This window comes from Triticum urartu, chromosome 6, assembly GCF_003073215.2.
Source record: "Triticum urartu cultivar G1812 chromosome 6, Tu2.1, whole genome shotgun sequence".
Taxonomy (NCBI): Eukaryota; Viridiplantae; Streptophyta; class Magnoliopsida; order Poales; family Poaceae; genus Triticum; species Triticum urartu.
The window spans coordinates 42704616-42726976 of NC_053027.1; the positions used below are offsets into that span (position 1 = coordinate 42704616).

Genomic DNA, 22361 nt, shown 5'->3' on the forward strand with positions numbered 1-22361 from the left:
AACGGGACACCACGGGATACTGTTCATCTCCACCGTCGACCCCCTCCAGCCTCCACGGGCTACTGTTCATCCATCGTCGACCTCCTCCAGCCTCCACCTGCAACTGTTCATCCATAGGCTCATGTTCATCCAGCCTCCACCACGCGCTACTCCACCGTCTACTGTTCAACCAGCCCTATCCACGGGCTCCTATTCAACCACCCCTTCATGGGCTACTGTTCATCCAACCCTCCACTGTCTACTGTTCATCCAGCCCACCACGGGGTGGTCCTGTTCATCCTGCCCTCCACGGGGTCCTTTTCATCCAACCCCAACTGGCTCGATCGATTGGGGTCCTGTTCATCCAGAGTTAACACCACGGGGTCCTATTCATCCACCCCCCACCGGGAACTGTTCATCCAACCCCCCCCCCCCAGCAAAGCTCACTGTTCATCCAGAGTCAGCATCGATCAGCTTCAGTTAGCAGCAGTAGCGAAGGAATCGCTTGATCGGGTTCGGTTAACAGCCATCGAACGATCGCTCGGGTTCAGTAACGCGTATCCTGCAGTGCAATCACTCGGGTTCAATTAGAGCCCAACGCCTCGCGTGCGTGTACGAGAGAAACGTGCACCCCTCGGCCCAGACCACCCACTGTAACCGGGAACACCCCGATATTTTCCTCGCCCTCGCTTCTACCACGGGTTTTTCCGTCATGGACGGCCCAAAGAGTGTCATGCAGCTGCGTCTCCGGCCCGCCCAAGACAAAAAGCCCGTTTTCTGTCAGGATTGTTTGTCATAGAATTAGGAGCCCACCACATCTATGTTAATACCGGGTTTTGTCACAATTATCGTCATATAAGTATCATAAGTACGACAGAAAAAAATTTGTTCGGCCCAAAATGTCATGGATGTGTCTTTTTTCTGTAGTGTGCACCTCGAGCTCGTCGTCATCTGCCTCTCAAACGGTGACATGGAGCGCCTGCTCCGTGGCTGTACTGCACTCGAGTACCTTCGTCTTCAGGCGATCAATGGGTTGACTACCTTCCACATCACCTCCATGACTCTCCGGACTATTCATGTGTGTTGCTGGTGTGGCAGGAAGACATCACAAGATGTGTACCACGGTATGGTCATTGAGGACACACCTGTGCTTGAGAGATTACTTGTAGTTGATCAAGAAGGTCCAACAAGAATCAATGTCATTTCTACACGGAAATTGACAGTGGTGGGCTACTCGTCTCACAAATACACCGAACTTGTTATTGAATCCACACCCGTTCAGGTACAACAGCCACCTTCTACCTCTCCTTCTACAAACTAACATTCTTTCTAATTTTGAATATGTTTGTTCGTCTCTCATTCAGAAAATGATTCTGACAAGCTTGACCCCAAAGCTGCGCACAGTGAAGGTCTTGGCACTAGAATCTATCGGGCCCCAACCTGGAGCAAGTTGTCAGTTTCATGAGATGCTTTCCGTGCCTGGATAAGCTATATATCGAGGTGATGTTCCTTTCCTGTTAAATGTTAACCATAAGGGAGTTCAATTTGTGACACCTTTTTCCAAGTTTACAATGACAATGTACTACGATTTCTGAAGATTCTTTTGGAGGATTTCATACTGTTTGCTTGATCCACATGGTTACAATAAATAAGAATTTCTCATTTGGGTTCATCCGTACTAGTTTTCTTAGGGAACTTTTCATCCACTCCAACCTATTGTGAACAAGTCTACATTTTTCTAGAATGTAGTCAAATGCCCATGTTACTCATGTCAGATTGAAGATGACATGTTAGTTCATTTTACAAATCCTGCAAACCGAATAGGCATGTAGTAATGTTCAAAACTGCATGTAGGCACTAACACATTTTCTTCTTTTGGAGATAATATTAGGCCAAGTGGTGGATAATGTGATATAATATAACAATCACGTCGAATGCCTAGACCTGCATCTCTCAGAAATTACTTTGAACTCCTACCGAGGGACCTTACCGGAGATTATATTCGCCATGTTCTTTGTTCTCAGAGCAAGGGTGCTGATGGAAATGAGGTTTTCCCTATATTTATTTAGCAAAAATGAATGGTTTGTTGATCAGCGCCGGTGCCTGCGGCAGAATGGAGTAGGCTCCAAAAATGCTGAATTTCATTTTGGAACTTCAGATGACAGAGTAATCGGAAGTCATCGTGTCAACCCCATACATGACTTCTCAGTGGCTGGCCCCTTTGCAAAAATTGTGAGGTTTCGAAACCAGACTTAGAGGCGGTGTTATTAGTTTGAACCTCTCTGGTATCCATGTTCAGCGGATCAGCACAAGCGTTGGCAGATGATGAGCTGAATTTCATTTCTAATATCAGTTTGAACCTTGTAATCTTCGAATTTGAGCCATATAACTCTGGAATTTGAACCTTATAACATTTCGAGCTTTTGTGGTACAATCATTGAAATGGCATCGTATGAGACTCATATATTGCTAGCACTATTTTGACATTAACATGAAATGGTCTTAGATTGTATTAACCATTCTCGAATCAGTTTACCTTATCGATCTCACAGCACATGATCTATATAGCTAACTTGACTGCAATCTTCGAAATTATTGCACACAGTTGGTTTCTTCCTCCATGTCCACTGTAGAGCGCAGAATTAATTATCGCACTCGAGTGTCCATCATCACCCTTCTGTGTAACTTTGACCTCATCACCCATGGTCAACTTATGATCGAGTCATTCCACACACTTCGTTTTTACAAAGCTTTTTGACAATAAACGCCCACCATTTGTCCCTCTTCTAGCTGATGCGTGGCAAAACTAGCCGGGCGGGAAGCTTCCACGGTAAACAGCGCGATAGCGCGGGAATAGGCTCACCGACGATACATTTGGAGCCTCTTCGAGCCCATGCGTGCGGTGCAGTGTTGTCAAGTTGCAGTAGAATCCTCCTCTATGAACGTCGTGACAAGACGTGACGATTACAGGCCGGCCGACCCCCATTTATTATAGCGGCCATTTAACCCTTGTGTCTCTTGGACCTTTTGATCACGCCCCACCATTGCAAGAAGCACACCGACCACAAATAATTCTTAGAGGGTATCCTGCACAGCTCCAATGGCGCTCCGAGCGGCTGCCGACGACGAGCAGCAGTTCACCATGTGTGCCGTGGTGGACACCCACAGAAGGATCACGGACCTCTCGGTGGTGTACACAAACAACCCGGTTCGGGTGGAGCACTCCATCCACATCATGGAGCTGTTGCTTGCCGCGGAGAAGTACAAGTTGGTCGGGTTCGACCTCGAGTACACCCACTCTCGTGCTGGGTCTCGTCCCAAGGTCGCTGTCGCCCAGATGTGCATGCGCCACCACGTCCTCGTCTACCACTACTGCTTGACCACAAGGCCTTGCGAGCGTTTCGCCAGGTTTGACAATAGCCCCCACTACATGTTCTCTATGGTGGACATCACCAACGATGTAAAGGCGCTTGAGAATTCGGGCATCGCCTGCCAGAATATTGTTGACATCCAGGGCCAATACAAGATCTGGGGCAGCAAGGAGCATGAGAAGGACTCACTGGTTCATCTCGCCGAGGCCATCATCAACCCCTACTACAGAGACATGAAAGATTCGTGCAACAAGGACAAGTGTGCCTGGCACTCGGCCTGGATGGAGAAACTCAACAAAGCTCATGTCATGTAAACGGCCAAGGAGGCGTACACGAGCTACGACATGTACAGGCGGATCATTGACATGAGGAAGTGCCTCCTTCCCCCAAACAACCAGGGATACAGCTGAAAGCTGAGCAATGGCAAGCGTCGTCACAACAATAAGTAAAAGATTTGATCCTCGTTTCTCCGACTATAGTATGCATGTAATTGCTTACTTTGGTGTGTGGAAACATTATGTGTGTAGTCACTTGTGTAATTGAATGCTTAATTTGGTTATGCAATGCTATCTTTTTAAGTATATATGTTGATGCTCTGTAGACAGAGCGTAGATGTTGTGCGGAAAAAGAAAGGAACATCGCACACGGACTAAACAATGGAACCCATCGGTGATTTTTTCATCAATCACTCACAATTGTATACCAGCAATCGTTTTCGCATAACACACACGGCTTGTTAGCAGTAATCGTCTGTGTTGTTAACGATCTTCGCACACGTTTCCGATTACAGACATGTTTGCCTCGTATCACACACATCTTGTTCATTTGAACCGTTTCTGTTCTCATGTCTCAACGCAAACAGTTCATCCGAGTGAACCGCATGCCGTATATCGCACACACCTTTGATCTGGCTAACCGTTTCTTTTGTGTTGCATAATCACAAACTGTTCATCCGAGTGAACCATATGATGTACATCGCACACACCTTCATCTGGCTGCCCGTTTCTTTGTTCCTCCTCATCGCAAACAGTTAATTGAACTGAACCCTATGCCTTGCATTGCACACGCAACTAAAATCTGAACCGTGTTTGATACATCCTCCAATGAAAAGGTTTTGCACCTTTTTGACGGTTTTTACACCATCGTTTGCGATTATGGCATCGCACACAGTTTCGTCGAAGGGTCTCTGATCGTAGTGTCGCGTTAGGAGCATCCTGCAGTAGTGTTGGTTACATCTTTCATATGGCGTCTAGCTTGCATTACTTCTATTTTCTTGAAAATCCTTCTTCTTAGTTTACACGTCGTAGTTGTGAATATGTCACGCCGTCCTGTTTTTCTTACATATTCCATCCTCATACGGTTGTTTTACATCAAAGTATTGCTTGTCTGTATCGAGCATCAATGAGTTCTAAAGAGCAATTTTATTCTTTTGTGTTGTTGGTACGGCTTGACATGGCAAAGTCAAAAAAGAGCAAGGAAAAGAATATAGTAGGGAATGGTGTTACTCGTCGGGTGAAAGGGAAAAGAATCTGCCCTCGAAATTCTGCTGGTACTTTTAGTGCAGTAGAAGGTCCAAATCCACCGGCTAAATCTACAAACACAGTAGCACCTTCTCCACCAGCGGTAGCATCCGCTTCAACTGTACCAACACCTCAACGAGTTACTCGTTCGTTTGCTCCGGAATTGGCTAGTTCCCAAGCTGCCTTCACACCTAACACTACTTCCGAAGCACTGCTGACACAACAGGACTTGGCAAGATCAGATGAAGCTCATGAGCATCAACACAAAGACGGTACCTGACTGAGTCAAGTTGCAGTTTCTTGCTCCTTTATATGTACTCTCACAGTTTGATGTGCACTAACACTTTCCATATTCGTTGTTGAACTAGCACCACGGTGCAAGAGGAAACAGACATCAAGGATAATGCTTGACAAATTAACAAAATCTAAAGGAGGAAGGATGGAGATCCATTTTGAGGCAGGTTTAAAAAGGCCACGTGATGCTACAGAGTCAGCCAAGTTAGTATTAGAGGCAGCCATTGCCGTTAGGTGTCATGCATGTATCCTCCCAACGTGGATCCATTACAGGAATGATAAAGAAAATGCCCAGTTTAACACCTTCCTTGACCATTTATCTGTAAGTAATGTTATTCATCGCAATTTGTAATATTGTCTTGCTCTGTGCCATACTTTCTAGCTTCCTCCTAATAAGACTACCATTCTTTTTTCAAAAGATGAGGTTCAAGTTGGATCCAAAAGATGATGCAACTAAACAAGCATGCACTCATGTTTTCGGTCTGCTCTGCGAAAATATCAGTACCTCCTTAGAAAATCTCACTTTGAAGGCAAGGCTAACAATGAAATCGCCCAAACATCTCAAGTGGAATATATTACAGATGAAGACTGTATAGCCCTTGTTAAACACTGGTCTGATCCAAAGTATTAGGTAGGGTATATGTATTTGATCAGACACATATTGAACTTGTATTTATGTATGTTCCTTACAAGTGTATCTTCTTCTAGGCTAACTATTTCAAGAACAAGACCAACCATTCTAAAGTGAAATTCCAACAGACAACATGATCTCATAGCTATATTGCACACTGCGAGGCTCTTGTAAATAGCTGCTAGTTCCTTCTTTTTTCTGTGCCATATTATTGTATCTATATTGGCTTGTTCCGAATACGGAGAAAAACCCGTGCGGACCAAAAAGAACGTGAACCGAATGTAGTGCAAATCTTCAAGGATTGCCACACCAGCAATATGAAGGACATGAGCACACCAGTTCAAGCCGTTGTTGTAAGTCCTTACTCCTCCTACCTTTGAACTGATTGGTACTATGATGTGTTCAGTTAACTGCTTGGTTTGCAGCCAATGTCAGTTACTCTGTTCACTTTTATACACAGTTGTCTTAACGTATCATTTCACCTTACATGGTTCAAAAGAGATGAAGGATATCCTTTTGGTCTTCATCTGTAATCTAGTTGTGATGTTCACGTGCGCACACAATGATAGAATAGCATGTTCATTTTATATCTGTTTTTCCATGATATGAATGATGTCATACCATGTTCATCCTATTTCAAACCATGTCTCTTTATCCTTAGATGTCAAAAAATGTGAGGAAATAGACAATACAGTAGGCATGCTACATGGACATATGTTCCGAAAGTGATTTTATTATGTAGTTGCCACTACAATACATGCTAATGTATTACAGTAGTTCACCAACTTAAGTTATGTATAAACGTGAAACCTACTTTGTCTGTTTTTGTCTCATTAGTAACTTATCTGGTACACTAATCTACAAGTTCAAACATTCAGCAAGCTATGAAACAAATGATTGAACAACCACAACCACCTGAAGGTAACGAGGCTACACAGGCACAATGTCACCTCTTGCTGCAGTGCGTCAGTATCTCTCCACTAACAGTGCAAAAAGCACCTTCCTGCGTAATTCTGGGTTGGTTGTCAAGGTAACCTCATCCAAATCGCCTACTGAACAAAATCTTCTGGCTAGACAGAGTGATATATCTGTGCTCCAGACACAAGTCGAATCCCTAATGGATGTTGTTTCAGAAACAAGAATAGTGGTTGACAAATGTCATGAAGATATGAATGGTTTTGAAACCATACTATCAGACATTTGCTTTGTTGTTCAAGAGAAATGGTGGAAAAAGGGGAAGATCATGCTGCTCCATCAGATTCTACAGCCTGAAACATTAGCACTCAGGTCAAATGATATGTGCTTCTATACATCTGATGGTGCTTTTATCTGCAAGGATTGTAAACTTTATGACAACATGCCTTTTGTTGTATGGTTGGAATTTATTTTGTTGTGATACGACATTTATGATGCTGCCAAAGGGCTGCAGTAATTACGACGCTATTTTTGTATAGTGTAGGTTTATCTTAGTAATGTATTTGGCCGAAAGCTTCGTAGGAGCTCAACATGCCAACATTCGTCGGGCCCATTCCAATTGGCTAAAAAATATTATGGGCCAAAATTTGCATGTAGCCCACTAAAATTATTTGGGCCTAAATCAGCATAAGCATTCATATTTTTCTGGTAGACCTGTGCCCATAGTGGGCCTTTAACAGGTCTAAACATAATTTGGGCCCTCAGTAATAATAGGCCATTTACAGGTGTAAATATCTCGAGCCCATAAAAACAAGGGCCTTTAATTGGACAAAAGTGAGATTGGGCCCTGATTGTGCCAAATAACCCACCGGTCTTAGCAGGACGAAATGGTGGCCCATTTACAATGTGGATCGTCCACAGGCCGAAATTAATACGGGCTGTAAATGCACCGACCTACCACACTAGCCTTTAACAGGACGGAAGTTCGGTCGGGCTTGATTAGTGTCATTTTTATATGGGCCGTTAGTAGGCCTGATGTGACGTTGGGATACATATGGCCCATGGATTTCGTCCGACATTAACAGGCCGAAAGTCACAACAGGCTGAAAGTGGCAAAATCTATAGTGGGCCTCTAACAAGCTGAATGTCATACATGGCCGAATATGACTGATATCCTTCACGATTGTTTATGGGCCGAAAGTTTCAATGGCCTATAAATGGGCCCAAATGAAGCAGGACCTTTAACAGGCCGGAAACACACCGGGCCGTAATTCAGCCCAAATACTTAGCAGATTGTTAACGGGCCAGAAGTGACCATTGGCCGTGATGATGACAAGTTTAGGACGGGCCATTGACGGGCCGATTTGACACTAGTCGTATGGGCCATAACTGAGAATGTTGAGCCTTAAGCTGGGCATGCCCAATATGGTCTGCATAATCTTGTGGGCCTTCAGCTAGGCCGGACCATTATGGTCGCTAAATCTTGTGGGCCTTTAGTTGGGCCGGCCCATTTAATCTTTATGGGCCACGTTGCCACAGGTGTCACTCATCCAATGGGCCAGTATCATAGGCGCATCTCACCCATTGGATGAGTGACACCTGTGGCAACGTGGAGCTGACACGTGGTTCCTTCAGCTAGTGAGAATTTTACACATGGAAAATCGGCATTAGTCGTGGCTGTTAGCGGGTTATCGGATCCAAAATCGGACCCGATAGCTTAACAGCGACCCGTTACGGTCGATGCCACTTGTCGGTCACCCTTGGCGAAAGCACTTCTATGACGCGTGATTTATCGTCATGGAAGTGGACACTTCTTTGATGATAATTCTGGTAATGTCATGGAACACTTCTACGATGACACAGGTATGACTATCTTGATTCTGTCATAAAATCATCATGGATGTACATGCATGACAGAAAACGTGACCTACTTTGACATACAAGTATCATCACGGAAGTGTATTTTTTTGTAGTGGCAGGTTGTGCCGCTGCTATGGGAGAGGGGGCGGCAGCGGCTGCAAGTGGGTGGCGGCGGCGCGGCAGGGAGAGGAGGCGTGGTGCAACGGGAGGGCGGTGGCATGCGGCAGGGGGGCATAAGCAGCAGCATGGGGCGGCGGCGGCACGGGAGGGGAAGGGTGTGGCGGCGGCAGGGTGCGGTGGAGGTGGGGAGCGGCGGCGGCGGCGGCACGGCGCATAGGAGGAGCGCGGTAGCGGCAGCTTCGCCGTAGGTCAGTACCTTCAGAGATGATACCATGTAGACAAATTGTTTTGCAATACAATAATCTACAGGGTAGGCCTCAACCTCAACTATACACAACTAGGAGGTGGGACACAATACGAAAGACATGCAACGCAAATATATACTCAACATATAGTAACCTAGTATTAACTCCTATGAATGAACTACATGGTAGAACACATTTTCTATACCATGGAGTTATCACTGGGACGAACCCCTCCCGACCGGCCAGAGTCGCTCCCACGGGCGACCGCGGGGAAGGGGGAGGGTGAAACCCTAGCGTCGCCGGGCCCGCTCTCTCCTCCCACCTCTCCTCCTCGCCACCGTGGAGTAAAGCCCGGTCGATGTCAGTGGGACCTTCTCCTTCCACGGCTGGCGAGATCTGACACGGGCGGCACTCCTTGGCAGATGGCGGCGCGCTTTAGCGTAAACGCGGGTGACCACGACGGGATCCAGTTTGTGCCACACGCCCGTGGTGTATCCTCTTGGCCGTGCAGGGGGCTGCTCGCGGTGCGCCCATGGTGGTCGGGTGGTGTGGTCTGGCACGGCCATATCTGGATGCAGGTGCCAGGGGTGGGGTGGGGTGGGGCTGGTCTCTAGCGGCGGTAGCCAGCCCTGGCTGTGGATTTTCTTCGGTGGCTGGTGCTACCATGGCTGGCCTTTGCCGAGGATCTATGATGCTTCGGGTGGTGTGTTGGTGGTGGCTCGGTGGTGTTAGAAGGGAGAGAGAGGGATTGTTGCGGAATATGACGGGTGTATTATTGAGCCTCAAGGGCGAGAATATATTGAGTACAAGACTTGGAGGGCAAGACGCCTCTCCTCGAGATAAGGTAGGAGACAGATTACAAATTCTATACTACCAAATATATGTATCCCAGATATATCTCTAACACCCCCCGCAGTCGTAGGGGTAGCGTTGTGAACAACTGCAGCGTCGCAGACGGTCAGACTGGAGAGAATAGCAACCGACAAGCTCACATCCCCCCGCAGTCGTAGAGGGAGCATCGTGGACGATGTCGCGTCACGGACGCGTTGACTATAGAGGAAGCCGACGAGTTTCTCAAGCAGATGATAACCCTTTTTGCCGATGTCGATGTAGCCGAGAGCGTAGGGTGGTGTAGCCGTGGTCGAGGTAGCCATGTGAAGAACGTTGTGGTCGATGTCGAGTCAGGGTAGCCGGTGTCGAGGGAGTCGCCGTGGAACAGCGGGCACAAGGAGGCGACGAGTTAGTCATGGGCGCAGTGGTGTCGAAGAAGTGGTGCGCCAGGAAGGAGAATGATGTTGACGACGTGTCACGCCGGGTTTGCCAAGCCCGGGAACACATCATAGACAAAGGCACGCATCGGTGTTGCCATCACCAGGCATGCGTAGACGAACGAAGTCGAAGTTGACGAAGCGCCACACTAGGCTTGCCAGGCCCTGGGACACGTCGGGGACGAAGGAACGCATCAGTGTTTCCAGCACCGGGCATGCATAGACGAGGGAACTGCACGAGCTGTACGCCATGTCGGAGAAGTCAGAGGGGCCAGCAAAGAAGGACTCGACGACAGTTGCGGTGCCAATCGACGCGGTGCCGATGTCGCGTGCGGTTGTCGGAGTAGACGAAGTGGTAGGGATAGATGACGGTGACCCTGGCGATGTGCTGGTGCTTGGACGAAGATGAAGGGGATGGACTGGCGGCGGCTACGGGGTTAGCGGCGGCGACAGCTAGGTTAGGAGCACGGTGGATGTGCTCGAAGTACGCGAGGAACCCGACAGCGTGACGAAAGCCTGGCACGGTCGGTGGCGTTCCCATGCCAAGGGAGGTGGCGCGGCGCATACCACGGAAAGTAGACGCGCGCGGACGGCGGAGTGACCACGGGCCGCGATGCTACGGCCCGAAGGGGCGATGCAAAGGCGGTTGGCAGGTCGGGGCGACGATGGGAAGACCTCAGGGCAGCGGTGGGGACCACGTTCCGCAGCGCTACAGCCTGAAGAGACGGTAGCGGCGGTTCGCAGGTCGGTGCATGTCAGTGTACAAAAGTAGGGGCTCTCCATTTGCAACCCTTAACTTGTGCATGGGCAGTCAAAGCTGCGCCCACGGCCAAACTAAGCAGGGCAGGGGAGGGATGCCGGATCAACGCCAAGACCAGACACGCAAATAGCGCAAGAGGGCGAGGTGGACTCCCCCGGCAAGACTCTTGCCGGGGTGGCTTCCGCAGCCTCGGCAAGATCCTTTCTGGGGCAACTTGCATGACACCAGCAGAGCACGCCACCCTTGAGCCTAAGGGGTTCCTACGCCATATTGGAACCAAGGCTCGGGAGGCTCCTCCGTGGTGGCATGCAGATCTTTGTAGAGATCATAGACACACAAGGTCAGATGGAAACCAGAAGACGACGATTCTTGGCGAGATCCTTGCCATGGAAATCCACGAGACCACCGGCAAGGTCCTTAACGGGGACGACCGCGGCGCCGCAGCGAGACCCTTGCGGGGCACTCGGCAAGATCCTTGCCGAGGATGCCTGCGGGGCTGCAGCCAGGCCCACGTCTTCCAAAGACTCCACCGCCGCACCCATACAGCTGCCAGCTCAACCAACTGGACAGGCATCTGCGTGGCAGCGCGCAGCCTCTACACCAACTCAGCAAGCACCTGCGTGGTGGTATGCAGATCTTCGTGAAGGCTCCACCACCGCGCCAGAACAGCGACCAGCCAACGTGGCGCTACAACGCCTCGTCAGCTTGGACGCGCGTCGGAGCTAGGCGAGGCGACGACAGCTGGGACGAGCTTCCTTGCCCTCGCCAATAAAGCGAGAGGGGCACGTCGGCAGCGCATTAAATGCGTTTCTCCGATGGTGCTAGGGGATAGACTCAGCCCCTGTACACCTTTCCACCTCCTGTGCACCACTGTGGCAAGCCCTTTTTGTCTATAAAAGGAGGCCCGAGGTGTACTGGAGGGGGATTCGGATCTCTTGGACTAGAAAGCCACCGCAGCTAGTTCAAGAACACAAGAACGCCTCAATACACATACAAGAAGGACTAGGGTTTTACGCGTCTCCGCGGCCCGAACCTGGGTAAACGATTTGTGTGCTGACCGCCAGACCCGCTCTTTGCACAACCCCGCGCCCGTCAACCGTAGAAGGGATCCCAGTGACCCCATAGTTGTCCTTTCCCACCGACAGTGCAACCATGGGGATGGCTTCAGGTGGCGCGGTGACCGCATGCGGCAACACTACAGTCGGAAGAGGCGGTGTAGCGGCCGCTCGCAGGTCGGGGCAGCCGCGTGGAGAACAACTAGCCAAGGGCGATGGCCTGACGGGAGGCGTCATGGACCACGTGTCGCGGCGCAATAGCCCTAAGTGGCGACGCAGAGGCGGCGGCGGCTACAGGGGTAGCCGGTGGGAGGATCTCAGGGCGACGGCATGGACCGCGGGTCATGACGCGACAGCCCGAAGGGGCATCGGCTGGCGCGGCGCGCAGGTCGGTGCAGCCACGGGCATGATCTTGAGTGGACGACCTCAGGGTGGCGGTGGACCATGGTGGTACACGCGTTGCTAGTGCGGGCGAGGCATGGCGTCGATCTGCTGCTTGGTGATGGGGTGCGGGTGGAGGCGAGAACCTCCCTTCTCCTAGGGACGGGCCGATGGGTGGCTATGACCTAGGGTTTGTGCTCGGCAGACCAGATCTGGGCCAGAGGCAGATTAGAGAGCTTGCTCCAGGTAGGTGCGGTGGTGTGCAGTCCGGGTTGTGCGCACGGGTGGTGCTCTTGCCCTACTCGCGGGTGTGGTGATCGGTGGTGGTGGTCGTGATACCGTTGCGTTGCTGGGCGGATCGGCGTCGGTGGCCACGGACATGGCATCATGCATGCTAGCTTGGGCGAGGTCCTGGCTGTCTTGCCGATGGCCGTCGATAGTCATGGAGTCGTGCCCCCTCCCAATCCACCAGGCTTGTCTGGGGACACAAGCGTGGGTGCCTCCTACGGTGGAGACGCCCACCCAGGCTCGGTGACTGATGCCGGGCTAGGAGTAGGGGGGCGTGCCTATTCTCTTCCTACAAGGTCGAGTGCGCTGTGAAGTGGGCGGTGGACGGTGTCTCGCGACAGGGATGCCGGGTTGGCGCCCTCGGATGGCGGTCAGCATCATTTGCTTGTCGGCAGGCACCGTTGCGGCGATGGTGGCTCTCCCTCATGGTTGTGTGGGCGGCAGGAGGTGTAGCGGTGGTTGGCTCGGGCGCGCTCTCCCCTGGGATGTCGCCCTGATCCGGATCTAGGGATTTGACCTCGCCGTGCTCGTCCTTGCGGCCTCGCGGTGGTGCGGGTGAGTTGCCGAGCGAAAGCTCCGCGCCCTTGGCGCCGACGATAGCGACACCCGTGGGCACCGCACTCTTCTTGAAGACGTCGGTTTGGTTCTTCTCTCCGTGCCAGGGCTCCGGGTGAAGACCTTTGTCCGTTGTGGACTCGGCAGCGGCGACGCTCAACGTCGTTCTCCCTCCCTCTTGAGGGCGTTGTCGTGGAGCTTAGGTGTATTTGGTTGTAGCGTGGCGGTGTGTGTAGATCTTCCCGTGTTCTCTATTGGTAGCGTAGTCGCGTTCGTTCTGCTTGATCCGATTATCCTGGGATCGGCTTTGTAAGAAGGCGACCTCACCACCTTGTATTATTCCGCTGTGCTCTTTCATCGGTTGTTTCTGTATTTATAAAGTGGGGCAAAAGCCTGTTTCGAGGGTTCTCACTGCATTCTGTCATTTCAAAGCGCAGTTTTCCAACAGAATATGAGCCATTTGAAATTTGTCAGTGGGGTTATAGTAGAATTTGTTAGAGGACAAGACATGTAGTGAATTAAGGTGGCATGCTTTAAACTGGGCATAAGGATTATCGCCAAACACTTATTTAGCAATTGATTATAATCTAATGAACATGTGGTGTTCACGTTCATATGCTTCAGTTCGGTTCAATCTGTTGGGTAGCTTGCCATTGATGATCATAACAAGATAGTAACAAACGAGGACTTTACTACCACAGGTAAATAAGAAGAAACTAACACACCTCTAGTCTAGACCTCCAGATCAGACACTAGGAGCCATGAAGCAACACTAGAATGCGGCCGATGAGGTAGGCATCGGTGGCCTCCTCCAGCGCGGAGACAGCAGAGCTCCGGATAATGCATAAGTTTCATTAAAGTTTTCTAGATACGCATTAGCAGGCAGCGACTCACACTGCTTGCTAAATCCTACTACTAGTATAAAATCTGCAAGTCGAAAGATAATCAATCTCAGTAGAAATGCAACAAGCAAGTCATATCAATCTCGGTAGAAACACATCATCGCAAAGAAAGCAATTGCATTAATTCCAACATATTGGAGCATCTTCCAACTCCCAGGTCACACTGATGGGATTCAACATTCATCAGTCACAACTAAGAAAATTAAGACTCCAAATACTGAGTTCGAAACCAGGTAGAAATTCAACAAACACACACATACAAGAAATCCAACATCAAAATCCGTCCCTGCTGATACAACATGGAAGATAATCATATGCAAGAAAGTTCACTTCAGAGTTAAGAGTTGTGTTCATGCTGGGTTGGTATCTCCGCGTCGAGCATACAAATGGAAGAAACTACACTTGACAACCCATTTTTGCATCTGAGACACCAGAATGTAGTTGTAGATACCTGTGGAGCAAAAAAAAATCATCAGTAAACATAAAACCTTGTACTACTCATTCTTGAGAAGTTGTTGGGATTTTTCTCCTAATTCTTCCATGACTCAACCAGAAAACATTGGCTTCACAATTGTGGAAATTGTGTCATAAGCTCCAGCGACAAACCATCACACCGTTATTAGACAAAATCAACACTCGAAACAGAGAACAACAAAAGGCAATACATCTCGTGTGTAGAGGCTCATGGGGTAGGATAGCAGGTTCTAGCTCTAAGGCATACTTTTTAGGAATGTACAACTGCCTAGTCACTAACAAATTGATTTTCATCAAATTCTCAGAGTACATATAACTGAAATCATGCATACTACACTTCAGACTTCCTTCGGTCCTAAAGGATTGTTATTTCTTACTCTCCACATCATCAAGCAATACTTTCACCACTACTTTATTGATAATATGCCAGTAAAAGAAAACAAAACTGGCATTAGGATAAAATAAGTTTTTTATGGTGAATCTAGTCATGCCATTTTGCTCATGTGTTTCATAGTATGAAGTATTAAACATCAATAATGGCCAAAACTGGAAAAAAAGTATACTCCACACAAAGCATACTACGTACCTATAGTTTGGACCAGCCAAATCATATTAGTGGCTAATAGACATTAACATACATATGCAAGTTTGGCGGATAACGAGTGACATGATGAGAAAATGTTTAACCAAACAGCCTCAAACTAAAACAATCGTCCATAAATCTACAATAACCACAGTGAAAAAGATAAACAGCAGAATAATATTTAATCTAGTGACAGTTGTTAGTTCACTAGATATCATAATGATCCAAACAAGAAGCAACGTAAAATGGCAAGCCTGTAAGTCCGCTGAAAAAAAGGAAATTTGAAACCAGATGCACAAGTATTGTCAGTTATCAATCACTTATGTATATTCAAATCACACTAGGACACAATAGACCCATGGCCACAGAAAACAGAAGTCAAAGGCAATGCAGCAATGAGTAAAAGTAAAACAGAAATATATCCTAGCATGGAAGAATTCTCATCTCTGAGAAGGCACTATCGATCATATGCACACATAGGAAATGAGGAGCGGCCCTGAGTCACCAATCACAAGAAGGGCTAGAGGGAGAAGAGCCCACCCATTACCAGCAGAAATTGGAAGATCAACAATTAAAAGTCATCAGGAAGAGAATGAAGGCTGATGAGGAAGGAATGAGAAAGCTGAGCTTGGAGAAAAGATTAAATATTTAGCCTGACAAACCATGATAGAAGGTGGCCAGGTGGGAAGAGTTAAGCAAAGAGTTGTAGAGAAAATCTTAAAAGAGTCCTCACTTGCAATTTGCTACTTGAGAAATGACGGTGAAGCATCAAAGCGATCCGTTTTATAAGAATAGTTTAGATAGCTCAACATACATGGAAAAGATAAGGTTACCTATTCAACCGGCACATCACATGGCATATCTGACTGGAGAATCATCTTATGTATTATGCAAAAGATCAGCTCCATCATGTCCACCACGGATGCTTGTTTCTGCAAGCATAATAAGTAGAACAACCAATGACATTCCAATGCAAAGCCAAATAGATACGAGGAAGCATACAAAATATTTAGATAGAAAATTGTTGTTCAAAAAGGAATCAATCTTGATACAACATTAGGAATACATAAATAAAAGCATATCTACTTTCAAAGTTAATGAACATTCCAAAAATAGTATAAGCTGGTCAGAAGAGACAAGGGTATCAAACTAATAAATTCTACAAACACATTTAAGTCAATAAAATCCTAGCAACAGAAGTTATCGAGACTATTAAGATTTGGATTACCTTCAAAAAACATAGCCTAAAAAGACCGTACTAATAAATCCAAGGAACATAAGTGATTGGGACTATTCAGATTTAGATTATCTTCAAATAAATTTAGCCCGAAAAATGAAATAAACTCAACCTATTACTTTTGCCTCGTACAAATGCACTTGCTACTCGCCCACAATAGGATTCTCCTAAAAGTGATAAAAGGAACAATTGTCTAGTAAAACAATTTTGTTATTATCGATTTGTGATTAATAGCAAGATTAGCAGAGATATTAATATTGAATCGAAGGAAGAGAACTAGCTTTCAGCTTCCAATGTCCACATTGAGCTACCTATTTGACATTTCAGTTCGTACAATCAAGTTTTAGTGTAGTTGTCTTCAACTTCCAACTGTTATATTACCTTATCTGGCAGAAAAACTGCAGCTATCTTATACCTCCTCCATCCCACAATATAAGAACATTTTTGATGATGAGGCGCGAACTAGTGAGACACGGTAATGCAAAAGTGTTGGCGCCCAATCATTTGCAGTGCTCAACGAAGCAACGCTAAACTATAGTGGCAGCAGACACTTTGGATCAAGCAAGAAGCAAGAAACCGAAGCTGACACCCAGATTGATTTGATCAATCTTGACACTAGCAACTCACTGTTGACCTCTCAGGAAAGTAAGAAGCAAAGGATTTGGTGCCACCCAAGTACCCAACCATTGTGGCAGTTTCTGCTTTTCTACTGAATTTGAAATTCAACTCCTTATATGGCCAAAGCCATCCCATGAGGCCATGATATAGCGTAGCCAACTTGTTTTCCATGCCTTGTCCATGCAATAACATGGGACTAGAAATCAAAATCCTTAAATTATTGGACTCTCGTCGTCTAAAAACAAGCTAGTCATAACTTAACTAATCAATGATCTATCAATGCTGATCATCTAAATCCTTCAACAAACAATTAACAATCATCAAACAAAAAAAGGCGATCCAGCAATTGATCACCTAGATCCTGCAGCAACCAACTATGACTCATCAAGCTAAAAAATAGGTTATCAGGTTAGGTGTGTGTCCCGAAACAGGCTCAGGCTCTCCTAGGGATGGCACTTCTCCTCTTCTGCAGGAAGAACTAAAATCTCGATTGGAATTGTACCTACCAAAAAAGTCTGAGTCGTTTCTCCTTCAGCCTAAGTACTAGTAAACGTGCTATTTTTCACTGCTTTCTGAACAAAACAATTCGGCAACGGTCGCAGGCAAATACCCTGACCTGACTAGTAGACAAAAGTAGGTATCCGATCCATTGTTTTTCTTCGCAAAAAAAGAAAAGAAAAGGTATCCATTATTTTTTTTCTCGAATGCTCACCCAAATGTGCATCGCTGTGCATTAGAATGAAATGTCAAGACGAGGCAAAAATGCAAGAGGCTGAAACTCAGAAAAACAAAACTGAAGAGAAGAAGAGAAAACTAAAGCAACACGGTACAAGGGCTGCGTGCTAGCAGAACTTAGAGCTTTGACTTGTTTTATTGTATTAATGTTCCATATATTATAATAAAGTGATAAACCCAATATGCTAGGTCTGACTTGAACCACAAAAATCACAGAAATGAGCCGCAACAAAGGTAAGTAAATTAGATACCACTGGTAGCCACCAGTAACAAAAATCCATTGTTTTATTGTATGTATTTTTTTCCCATTTAATCCTGAGTGCGATGATTAAGAGGGGAAAGTGGGCCTCCGTTTCTCACACACGGATCGTGTGACACGTGTGTAGGAGGAAGACAAAGGGACAATGGGTTTGTACGGGAGGGGACTCAGTGCGAGCCGGTCGGTTTCAAAATGGGAATGGTATAAGTGGGGCTAGTTTCGTTCATACAGCATTAGTAACCCCCATGCGCCCTTCTTTCCCGCAAAACGCGTGGGGGGTTTTCCCGCGCTTCCTTTTAAATACGGAGAGAAAATACTACTTCCAAGGTCATAATTATTACATAGAAGGCCACCATGCAAGCAGAACCCGATAGCCGCAAAGCACATCATCGCAATATATATGTTGAAGATGCCATCAAGCAGCAAAAGAAAGAAGTACAGTTACGAGACTACTTGAAATTGCTAACTTAACACGGAAGCTTATGAACGGTATTTCCATCAACCAATTATCGAAAACTAACTTTCTTCTTTTTATACTTATATACACGTATGTATGGTGTGAAGCAAGATATGACGTACCAGCAGCGTAGACGCTTTCAAACGCATGACAACAGGACACCGCTGCCTTGGGTCTGGCAAGCTTCTTGAACTGCATTGAGTCGAGTTGGATCATGAAGAAGCCACTTAGCATATCCATGAGTACCACATTGTTGTCCTCTGCAAACCCTACGATCCTTATGTTCTCCTTCCCTGAACGGAGCGAAAGTAACTTGTCGAGTTCGATAGACCTTCCGATCACCCATGAAGCAACACCATCGGCATCGGCCTTCCTGCTCCATAGCTGGGCAATGTAGTTTGAATTGGACATGAAGAGGAAACCTATCCCACCACCACCACCCTTGGCCCGCATAAGCCTGAAGCAGTTGCCCTTGCTATAGATTGGCACCGGCACCGGCATTACGTCCAGCATCTGCCTCTCCAAATCAACTGGAGAATTCCTTGGAAATTCCCAATGAGCTGCCAGTAAAGGGAATCTCCAGCCAACACAGCATGATCCATGTAAACGCTGGTGGAATACCCCAAAAATAAGCTGCTCGCATGACCATGGTTTGGAAGGGGTGTTGTGATGAACCCTCCCCATGCGCCGGTCTCCGACAAGTAGACGCAGGCCACTGCTCGTCGGTTTTCTTGCCCACCGTCTGCCGCCACCAAGACCACCTGAAAGTGCTCGGAGTCTCCAGCGGCAGCGCGAAGCACCGCCCCGTTGATCAGGCGCTCATCCCAACCATTAGTCGTGAGCCCCGGGGGAACATCCAGGCGGTGCTGGTCGCCGGTGAAGGGGTCCCACACCAGTACCTGAAGACGCTTGAGGACTATGATTAGCATCAGACCGTGGCGGCTTCCGAGCGGCCTCCAAACGCCGTCGCCCTCGTCGCGCTGCAGCGAGAAGCGCTTGGGAGCGACGCGGTCGGGGGCCTCCAGCGTCGGCATGAAGTCCAGGCTTCCGCACCCGTCGAAGAAGCCGAGGAGGGGAGGGTTGCGGCGGTGGTGGAGGCGGAATCGGCGGCGGAATCCCGGGTCGGCGACGTGGTTGCGCCAGCGCGTGCAAGCGAGGGATGCGCGCGGGAGCGAGGAAGGATCCGGAGGAAGGCGGAGGAGGATCTGGGGTAGCAGGTTGTCGTCCTCTAGCGGAGACGCCGGCGACGGCGGGTGGCTGCTGGCCGGCATCTTGCCCTCTCGTCGCCGATGCGGGAAGGGATAGAGCGATGCGGGGGGTGCTGAAACTGAAACTGAAGTGGGGTGCCAGCAGTAGACTGCGGTGCGGGGTGTTGAAAGTGAAACTGACGCGGCGGGATGCGGGATGAAAATATCGGTCGGGAGCTCACGCTGTGGTGTCTTGGGCTGGAGGCCCACGCTGTGTTGTGGACTCTATCATTTACTCAAAAAAGTGTCCCCTAGAAAAAATCTACTAAAGAAAAGAAATACTTGGGCTGTGGAATTGTCTACCTTTTCTGGCCCCCCCCCCCCCTCCCCCCTCAATTTTTTTTTAAAATCAATTCACTGGTGTGGAATCCATAAGATGTAAAAACCGTTCCCCTTTGGCTTGTCCAATTCCCCGAGTGGATCACAACAAAGCAAATCCATCTACCTTTTTCTGCAAGAGAGAAATGAGAAATATTTTTTCTTAAAATTCAGAAGTCACTTCAAAGTCTGCGCCGCACCACGAGGAAAGAACAAGAAAAAACATGTCACAGATGAAGCAGCATTCCCTCCTAATGACTGAATCAGTAGGAGGAACTATCCTTTTCTGAATCACATATCCCTTTCTTTATTTACGATTCAACCAAGGTTACATCACTTAATAAGAGAGGGATGAGCTCACTAGGAGGCTCAACAAAAAAAACTATTACAAGACGGGCCATTAGCCAAATTTGCTAATTCATGAGCAACAGAATTAGTCTCCCTAAGACACTGCACAAATGAGGTATAAGGGAAGCTGCACGCGATATGATAGCAATCATCAAAGACTGTTGCCGCTGGACCTGCAGATCACCCTCCTTCATTCATTGTACTTATAAGGTCAATATTATCTGAATTGACAATAACCTTGCTGCAACCGATTGTTTGTGCTAGGCAAAGACCATATCGCAATGCAATATCTTTAGCAGATAGCACATGGTAACAGAAGTCAAATTTCCAGTTCCCTGCATTTTTTAATTTTCTTTCCATGGCGGAGCTTCCTTCTCTCCCACCATAGATATCAACAAGTGATAACTATTATTTCATGCACTTTCTTTTGCGCTAGCACAAATATCTCATATTCTGGCAACTCCAGGAGATACCCAACACACATTCTTCTACTCTATCTGTTAGACGTGCATTACTAATAATGTTAATTATCCAGCCCAAGTTTATTCCAAATTTGCATAGTTGCTGGATACTGAAACAATGCGTGTAAAAGTAGTATCAGCCCATGTTATGCAAGCAGGGCATTGTGGTGATGATACCTTAACATGTCTGTTTGAAAGATTAACACGAAAGGTAAAGTTCCATGAAGAGCTTCCAAACTCCAAATTAATTGCCACACACTTCCGACCTGCATTGTTTCTTGACCATTTGGTTCACATAGGTTGCCCCCGAATCTATGATCCCACTCAACATAATATGATGATTTCACATAAAGCCTGAAATTTTTTGTCATACCCCATGCAACAAAGTCAAGCATATCATGATTTGGAAGCGGCATTGCTAAGATTCGGTGAACATACACCTGTCAGAATGTTTGCCTCTCTTGTTCCTCATCCTATGGCTTAGTACTAGGATCAATCAAGTCATTTATTACATTGAGCCTGGACTTTATTACATTGAAAAGAAAAGGTAGCTAAAACCCTGGAGGGAGCTGCTCGGTCAGAGTGACGAAGCCGTTCGTGCCATATTTCAGAGTTGGTTGCATTGGCGAATAGAGCTGCTGATCTGGTGGAGGGGACATCGCGGAGTGGATAAAGCTCGCCGGGGATGTTACATCGGAGCACCACCATCTCTGAGTGAAGATCCTTAACAGACAAGTCGAACAGGTCTAATGCAATTAATACAAAATTGTTGCGAGTAAGAGCACGAACAAAAACTAAATTCTTAATGAGAAAGGGAGAGATCAGGACATGGTTAAGCCGTAAAAGATTGGAGGAAGGCGGGACATTCCCACCGCGTCACTATAAGGCATCCGTGTAGAGGAACTAGTCGAAAGTAGGGTTACTGTTGGATGGAGAAGAGCGCTTGCGAAAGCCTGGGGCATCCCATCAGTTATCGGGGGACGGCGCACGTGGCGAGGGCCTCACACGAAGGGCGCGCCATAAGAAAGGAGGCACACGGTACGGCGCAAGCGCACCATTGATGGGGCACCGGTGGCGGAGCGCTTTGGGGTGACGCGGTGAGCCCGAAGGCGGGGCGTGGGCCTAGAATGACGACATCAGGAGGCCGCGGCTGCACCGGCTAAGCATCAAAGGTGTTGCCCTTCAACGGGTTGAAGCTCGACGACGGCATTGGGGAAGGAGGCCATGGGGACGCGGGTTGGCCCTGTTGCACAGGGTACTGAGTGCTGGAGTTGCCGCCCTTGCGGCACTTGCGGTCACACTAACCGCCATGGGAGGTGGCCGACTGCGATGTTAGAGTTGGGGGCTCGGGTGCGCGACCAGCGTAGAAGGCAATAGCTGTCTCATGCGTGGAGAGGTGGGAAAGGTGATTCTCCTCCTGTAGGAGATAGAAGCGGACCTGATTGGAGGTGGAGAGGCCCGTGTCATCGTAGGAGAGGGT

At 47.8% G+C, this 22361-nt stretch overlaps 1 pseudogene; it reads right to left on the minus strand.

The window, feature by feature from the left end:
• Positions 1-13994: 13994 nt before the first annotated feature.
• Positions 13995-19778, minus strand: LOC125516518 (annotated as a pseudogene).
• Between the last annotated feature and the right edge of the window lie 2583 nt (positions 19779-22361).